At 41.4% G+C, this 8,946-nt stretch overlaps 1 long non-coding RNA gene across 2 annotated transcripts; it reads right to left on the bottom strand.

Annotated features, from left to right (window-relative positions):
• Positions 1-1,141: 1,141 nt before the first annotated feature.
• Positions 1,142-8,697, bottom strand: LOC116333161. Of its 2 annotated transcripts, none has more exons than XR_005612443.1 (3): positions 8,556-8,697; positions 5,318-5,403; positions 1,142-2,666 (listed from the first exon to the last, which is right to left on the bottom strand). It is a non-coding gene; the product is annotated as an uncharacterized LOC116333161 (long non-coding RNA). The 2 variants fall into 2 exon arrangements; XR_004200433.2 differs by lacking the exon at positions 8,556-8,697 and adding an exon at positions 6,839-6,914.
• Between the last annotated feature and the right edge of the window lie 249 nt (positions 8,698-8,946).

Raw genomic sequence — 8,946 nt, 5'->3', positions numbered from 1 at the left:
GATTCGGATCTTTGAGAAAATAGGGCATGAAATCTCAATTAGACATGTCAAGATCCTGGGAAATTTCAATGCTTTTCTTCTTGCTTTCTGTTTTTTTTTTTTTACATGCACTCGTCTCTCGGAGACACTGAGGAGTGCTTGACCACCCGGTGCCTCATTCTCTCCCTGAAATAGCCTGGTCTAAACAGCCTGATTGGAGAGTGGGACGGGCAGCGTGGGCCTATCTCTTTTGGGGGGCTGCGGAGGAGGGAGGTGAGCAGGTGCAGGGGAGACAACGATCGATTTGGTTGTCCACAGATAAAATAAGAAATCAAGGGGGTTTTATGTGGCACCGCTACCCTGGCAAGCCTTCACAGAGTCCAGGAGATTAAAAAGTGAATTTCCCAGAAAACAAACACAGGGCATCATTAAACAGTGACTCTGGATTGCTCACACTTTTCCCGTTAAGTGCAATTTGAGCTTTAAATCCACATGTCGGAGAAGAAAAAGGAGTTTCTGAGCTCTTGTCTGATTGAATGCCAATTGTGTGTGCCTTCAGCCTCGGCCACAAGCCTTTGCACGAGGCAGACACTGACTTCGGTGAAAATAAGCCCTTTGAGGAGCTCTCGGTGTCCCCAGGAATTATTTAGCTTTCTATAGTGCGTGCTCATTATAATACCAGTGGAACAGTAACGCTTTAGCACATTGTTGCCTTAATTGATGACACTGGCTTGTGTTGCTTCATCGAGAGCATCATAGCGTGCTCACACTGAAGACACAGGGGTCGGTGGAAAGCTAATTATGAGCAAATATATTTCAGATCAGTGCATTTCTTTAAGCTCTTTCAACAATTCTTGGTCAACACTCTAATGAATAGCACAGTCCCTTAAAAGGCTATTTGCTCGCAGCTGCCAACCTGGCCAACAAAAACCCAGGTCAATTTACAATCTGCGTTTTTAAAACTCGTGTTTGTTTGTCACATACTGCACAGCCAGCGCTTGTATCATTTTACCCACCAATCAATTACAATAAGAAGAAAAATCAATCTAGGAAAATGAGGGACACATCGGAGCACAGAGGGTGTTTTACTTTGACTTTATTAGGGCTTAGAAGCATGAAAACCCCCATTGTAGTGCAGGCACACGCATGATTAGTCGTGGGTGTTGTTTGCCAAAATCTATTTTAACCTTCGCGTGCTATTGTTGTGGTGTTTTGGCCGTTGCCATGTGAAAGCCTTGGACTGCAGCTTCAAAATGTCAGCTTTTCACAAACAAACAAATAATAATAATAAAAAAAGTCTGTTTTTAATACTGCAAATGCAATAAATGAGTCCAAGTATTTCTGAAAGAACCCAGGGGTGGAGAATAAATACAGTCTCTCAAATAATGCACTTAGACAGAATTACAGGATATTTCTAGTTTCCTTACACGTTTCAGTTTGTTCACCAAATTTGTACTTTTTCACTACGTTTCAGACGGCGTCATATCATACAGTACTTGAAATGAGAGATTCAGTAATTAGTCAGTGATTAATCAATTCATTGATTCGCAAGCAAAAACTGTGGGCTGTTACGTGGCTCCAGTTTTTCAAATGCAGGCAGTCTACTAGTCCTGGTATTGTATTGCAGTAAACTGAATAGCCTAAAAGTACAAATATAATAATCCTGTGCTAGTAAAAGAGGTTTTTCTACAGTTCCTCAAGGGAAAACAGTGTTTGGAGGCTGCGGCACGACCAAAATTATTGCATCTTCGAGCAATGAGCTTGCAATCTCGTTGCCTTTGAAATGGTTGCTTCAAAGACAGGGACCAGATCTGTTGCCACTCACAGTCAGTCTGTCTTCAAAGTGACTTTGGTGTATCAAGAAGGAAATAAAATGAGAATGACATGGAGCTGGTCTACTATAGAACAGGATCAAGTTGACAATTATGCGCAAGCTGTTTGTGATAAATTGGCAAAAGTCACAATTCTGTTGCCATCTGCAGAAAAACAAGTTAATTTATATAATTAAAGAAACATTCACATTAGCTACTTACATCCAGAGTCTAGCCAGAAACTCCACAAAGCTGAAAAAGAAATTTAGAATTCCCTCCACAAATAGTAACATAGTTGCTGCAGGACAGCAATTTAATTGCAACCTTGCTTGCTTGAAATTCTCTGGAATACCACTACTTGGTAACCAGTTGAGTCAAATCCCCGGTTGCATTGCAGGCTCAGTGCAGAGTGCCTCAGACTGATTTCAATGTGCCAGCAATTTGTCCAGGTTATAAGTTTGGTGGCAATTATTTGTAAACCTTGGACAGTCTGTCTGAGAATGACTGCCGTTGCCAGATACCATGATTGTTTGGAGACATGTTGTCTCCCGCCAGGTGACCATTGCAACTGCCTGCGATCATAAGTGGTTGCATACTCCACCTCTAGGTAGCTAGTTGGTCACTCCACTTACTTGGAATCAATTGATGAATGAGGAAAAAGATTCACTGTAAACACTTGGCAACCACAGATTGTAGCAATGAGGTTGTCATTCTATTTTTAATCTAGTGTGACTGAGACATAAGTTGGTGGTGGCCGATGGCGAGCAGGTCGTCTGCTAATCTGGAGGTTGGTGGTTTGATCCCTGGCTGCTCCAGCCCGTACGCCAAATATGCTGCTCTCCGATGCATCCATCACAGTGCGACTGTCGGTGAATACTAGACAGAAAGCATGTAAGCACAGAAAAAAATTGTGCTTTTATGAATGGGTGAATGAGACATGTTGTATAAAAGGCTTTGAGTGCTCAGGTTGAGTAGAAAGGTGCTCTACAAGAACTGGTAGATAGTTATATTGTGTCGCTACTAGCTGAGCAAAATAAGACAATAATAAATGTCTTGTACTCTTTAAAAAATATATCAGCAGACAGGTCAACAATAAATTGCATGATTAAGAATAATTATAGCAAAAGTGTATCAAAGAGCACCATCCAATATCAAGAGGCGATACTTTTTTTCAAGTAACAAATATGGAAACTTGCGGTAAATTTAAAAATGGCTGAATATAGCGTTTTACACGCAAAACCTACAATATCACAAATGCTCAATGTGTAGACTGTTCACACCACAGTCTAACCATACTTTTGTGAGCACTGCTGTCCTTATGCTACCTACCCGCAACCAAGTGAAACTCACGAATCCGTGTTTTCTAACGGTACGTGTTCCGATCGTTAACGGTGAGCAGCTGCAGAATGAAGCACTTTGAATTCATCTGATTCTTTTTGTTACATTGTATGCTGCATAGTGTAACAGTCACAGGAACCATCTTCCCACACTAAGCATGAGTACTCATTTCAAATACATTGCCAACAATTTCCATATCTGCCTTTTACCCACGTAAAATTTCCTTTTAATATTACCTTTAATACAACATTAACATTGCAGTGTTGCTACTTTTATTTTACTAATAAGTCACATGACAGAAGCAGGATTGTGTCAATAGCGTTACTACATTAAAAAGCACAACTTAATAATAAACTTACAGGTACTCCTGATATGTGTGTTTTAGATGAAGAATTTTACTTTTAGTTCTTACTTCCAAAAGGCCTCAAGGATTTTCTGACCTTCTATATCAAAAGTGCATAATAACTGTAATTTATTATGCATTAACCAAATCAAACCTCCACCACGACTTTGTTGGGCTGAGCATGAAGAACCAACATTTTACTCATATCAATGTAAGGATTTCATTAGGCTGGAAGGAGCGAGGAATAAATGTTATACATTTAGACCAAACAAACAAGTGATGGGATGATTAATTATTCAGCCAGGGCAGTTTACTGAGATAATGGCTTCTCCGCCCTAATGAATTTAACTAAAGAGAAACACGTTGGTTCTTATTTTGGTTCACCATTTGAGGTATGATTCAGCTCAGCAGTGTCACCTTAGTGCATCACGGCTGTTAATTGCTTCCACCCAAAGAAATATTTGTACAAATTAGACGGCCCCGGCTTTTTCGGGAAGATGAATTGAGCGTGTATCTCATTCATTATTGCAAAGGGATTTACTGGGATGTGATTGGAAACACATTCATAGAGGACAAAGAGGACTTGCTTTCTTTTCTAGTGCTGCTTTGGTCAAAAATCTCATGAAGCGTGGACTATTTATTTATATTCATTCGTTCACGATCAAGATAGAAGAGTAGGTAGAAAGAGGAGACTGCAAAATATATTAAACTCAAAGAAAAACAGAAGGTAACCTTTCCTCACTGAATTCATATTTGTCCAGTTTAGTTGTATTTATTTTAATAGAAAACAAAGAAAACTAACTTTATCCCAGTAACATGGCGTTGACATTGTCTCTCTCTTGATATCTCTCTCTCACACACATAAACACACATCTATAATCATAGACATTAATCAATAATATCAATATCATCCTCCCAACTTTTGGCAACAACTACAGTTTGAGGTTTGGGCACATTTATGTAAGCTTGTGCTACAAAGTCACACCATCTTCTTCTACCAGGCTAGCACAATCCCAGCACAGATTCAGCCTCGCTAAAGTAACATGAAGACAACTGTAATGTCTGTAAGCGTGGACAAACAGAGAAAAGCCCATTTACCCCAGGTCCTCACAAACTGACTGGATGGGGTCACTGTGCAAAACAGGCACAGTCATTTACACTGCCAAAGTCCTGGTGGTTTACTCATCCTGCTTTCTGTCCTCTTTTGACCACCATTTGCTTTATTTCCTTTTTGTGTGCTTTGGCTCGCTAAGCATAATTTATAACACCACTGTGCTGTATTACAAATTATGAACTAATTGGTGCTAAGTTCGGATCTACAGGTTTGCAAGCATCTATCAGAACTGACAAATTGCAAGGTCAGAATGTGCAACTAATATTATGCGCTAATAGTTTGCACGCCTATTGATATTAAATCAATGGACATGCAAAAAGAAAATACGGTACTTGCAGCTAGAATTCGATTTATAAGGAAAATGTGTACTGCATAAATTAAGTTAGGCTTTGGTTCACAATCATGACTTAAACATATACTAGAGTGCATATATCTGTACAGTGAGAGAGAGGTGCGTTTGAAGGCATGTCCACGGGGACCCTCCTATAGTTTGGGCCCTGGGGCACTACCAAGGCTGTCCTGTGGAAAGTTCAGCCTTTGGCCTTGACTTCATACAAAGTTGGCAGAAATGGAACAGATTTAAAATGGGTTGGGAAAAAAAAGTCAAACAGTTTTACACTGGTTGAATTCATGGCTGTGTCGGTGACGGGCAGGAGGATGAATACAGAGCACTAGTAGATGATTTTGTGCAGTGGTCTAGGAGGAATGATCTGCTTCTAAATGCTACATTACCTGTGTCTGTCCTCAGATGTTAATGTGGTAGAAGAAGCTGACCATCCACATCGACCACAGGCTGAACTGGAAGACAAACACTGAGGCTGTATAGAAAAGCAGAATGATGGAGATATTTGGTCAGTTGTGGCGAGTACAGTGTAGTTTGCTGTGATCTGCTGGGGGAGCATCATCAGAGCTGATGACACCAACAGACTGAATAAAGTGATCAGGAAGGCTGGATCTGTGATTGGCTGATGGTTATCAAACTGTTATTCACCATGGACCACCTGACCACCCTGAGCACCAGTTACTGAACAGGCAGTAGATCACCTTCTCTATCAGGCTGCCATACCACATGCTTTTACCCGATATGGAATAATTTATCTGATTGGAGAGAGCTATCTGCCTGATATTTGTTTTATTAGTATTTAATCATCATTTCAACTGTTTTAACAAAAGATCTCCCTAAACATGGGATAAATAAAGTATTCCTCATCATTTCATCCAGCCAGGAGCTGATGGTAACGCATGCATCAGCTGAGGAAGTCACTTGGATGAGTCATGAAACATTCCTCACAGTGAAAAAGTGTCCACATGAAGTGAATCAACTTTCTGGGATTTCCTTACCTGGATTATTGAGAATGCATCACGACACACATCAACCTTTGCAATATTTCACTAAAACTAATGTGACGCTACAGGAAGAATCAGAGGAATGTGCTAAGGTGAGTCCTCTAAAACATTCATATCTGTTTATTCACTGGGTCAGGAACAGGGATCGAGAGCTTTGACGTGCAGGAGGTTCTAAATAAAAAGGCAAGCAATCAGCAGAGCTGTTACGATTAATTCCAGCGAGACCCTGAGCATCTGTGCGATATTTCATATATCCATTTGTTTCATTTATTTCTTAAGATATTTCAGTCAAAACTGAAATGACAGACTTCCTGACGGATGCAGCCTTCCCAGGAGCTTAGCTGCTAGTGTATGCAAATATGTCATATCCAAGCTTGTCCGCTGAGGCAAGATGTGGAAGAAGAGGACAAAAATCCATTTCGATTACAGTCTCAAAATGGAACAGCCAGGCAAGTGGATAATCTCAACCAGCCCTCTGCAGGGCTGCAGACACTGATCATATGGGCCTGCGTGTGATTACAGGGAGCTCAATTAACGTAGGCCCGGGGGACAGTTCAATCACAGAGACAAACATTTCCCCAACATAGCTTACGTGACCTGCAACCAATGGTGCATCTTAGCTCCACTGATTGAGTTCAACAGGTTTGGGACGGCGGACCTGGCAGAAGAAAAGGAGGAGACAGCTTTGTTGTCACTGCAGAATTACAGTCAAGCGCTGAAGTAATAAAACTGAGAGAATCGAGATATTTCTTACAGGCTTAAAGCACGTAGCCATCTTCAGTCAGCTTTAAGCCCAAATCCGAGGCCTCCATACAGGTTTTCCCGCTGATTTTACACTTGAAGTCTCATACAGTCTCATGTATGCTCTCATATTTATCCCCCGTTCTCATGCAATGTTAAATATACCTGCTCTTGTAGCGAAAAGAGGATGAATGCTCTGCGGAGACCGGCATCGAAAATCCATTTGATGCAACACTTTCTGTGCAGATCACACACAGAGGTCTCTTGAATGACTCCCTCTACGTTTTCGCGGCGCTACAATCAGGCGTTTTACACCATCGGCGTCTCATTTAGAACGGAAACGTAATTGAATCGGAGATCACGCGTTCCCTGATACAGTTGCACGTTCCCCCTGACGCAGGGCATATCAGAGGCATCCTACATTTCAAAGTGGCTTTCATGTGTTTTCATGAGAATGTGGCGCTAATATGGTGCGCTTAGGCAGATCACAATGGGCGTAATCCTGTGTTTAGAAGACTACCTCACAGCGGCGCGCTAAGTGATAAAGAGCCCCGTGTCCGCGACAAACCCAACGCTCGAGTCGCTCTGATTTGTTGTGACTGAGGCTGAGATTGTAAAAAAAAAATGTGACAACCAGAAAAAGACAATTGTTTTCGTCTATGCCTGAGCTACTGTACACTGTGCATCGCTCGTGGGCAGCAGGAGACAACATAAGCTGAAGTTGGAAAGGGGACAGACTGGAGTCTTGAAATAGAAATTTTGCACAGACTAGAGAGCATCTTGATTTAAAAAAAAACAAGAAAAACAACAACAAACAAACAGGAAGTCGAGTTCCTCGACGTCTAAAAGGTACATTTATCTTTGAGCGCCCCGCTAATCTCTTAACTTGAAGTGACAATTTTATTTATTGCCGCATTTGATTCTCCTTCTCAATCGGTAACCTCTTTAGCGCAATCACTTGCTGCCCAATTAAGTGAATGTTAGTTCACGCCGCTCGTGTTTTAGGCCGTGTCTCACAAAATGCAATTTAGAGCAGCCCGGCATGCCGCTTGTGCTTCATTCAGCCTCTGCCCTCCTGGGAAGACAAGACAGGCATTTTTGAGCAAATCAAAATCAATAGCTATCTAAAAAGAAGGGGGGGGGTGGTGGTAGTGGTGGTGGTGGTGGTGGTGGGGGCAATCTCACGACATTAATCTTCTGGATCCACCAGTGATTCTCACTGTAATTAATCAATGCTTTAAACTGGAAAAAATTTGGCAATTAATCTTTAATTCTCTAATGGAGAATACACACTGAGGCGAAAAAGCAACTAACAGTGAGGCTAAGTTACGCCGGCTCAGAGCTTATTCAATACAAGTCTAATGAGGTCTATTATGAGTCAGATGTGGTCTTTTTGAAGCAGCTGAGTGTGCAGGAAGAGGGGCCCGTGAAGTGGAGGGTGCAAGTTATTATGCTCAACATTTTGCAATTGTGAGGGAAGATGACTTCAATGAGAATAGCTCATCTGGTCCCCATGGAGATTATCTTCCCTTTAAAAAAAAAAACCCAACCAAGCTTAAAGAGCATCACATGACCAGTGGCATTTGATGAACTTTCGATGAACTTCATTACAGTCTTTAAAAAAAATGTTTATATATCTGTATAAATATGATTTTTTTTTTCTTATTTGCTGCTTCTTTCACTTGTTTAGGTCAACGAGTGATGTATTTCTTTGGCCACAGGACGCCCACAGCATCTATCCACACAGGATCAGACACGCCGTTCACTCTGCATTTGTGCAAGCTTTTTTAAACAGGTGAATCCAGCGTGGCACCTACTCAGCGCCAGCCTGAACAACAACGCTACAGAGGAGAACTCAGTCAAGCCTGTCGCATTGACCTACTTGACAGTGGTGAGCCGAACAGTGAGAGCTTGAGAAGTCAGTGTCTGTCTCTTTCCCCTCGCGCTGTCTCCTCTTCCTCGCTTCCTCCCCTTGGCCGTTTTTGCATCGCACGAATCGCAGCGTGCACTGAAGCAACAGAGTAAAGAGGCTGGCGAACACAAAGGACAAAGTGGCATTTTAATTTAACTGGAAATCAAATCTCACGAGCCTAATTAAATATCACAGCTCTCGTTTTGTTCATTTAAGAGTCAAATTAGAAGATATCACTGACTACGAGGAAAAGAAAGCAAAGTTAACCACTGAAAACAAATAGAAAAAAACCTCTTTACTGTTAAAATGATAATGATATGCATTTGATTATAAAGATTAGAAAGTTTAACACAGTTTTTGG

The sequence above is a fragment of the Oreochromis aureus genome, linkage group 3, assembly GCF_013358895.1.
Source record: "Oreochromis aureus strain Israel breed Guangdong linkage group 3, ZZ_aureus, whole genome shotgun sequence".
NCBI classification, from domain to species: Eukaryota; Metazoa; Chordata; class Actinopteri; order Cichliformes; family Cichlidae; genus Oreochromis; species Oreochromis aureus.
The sequence above is the reverse complement of the archived record's forward strand: the minus strand, read 5'-3'. Positions and strand labels throughout refer to the sequence as shown.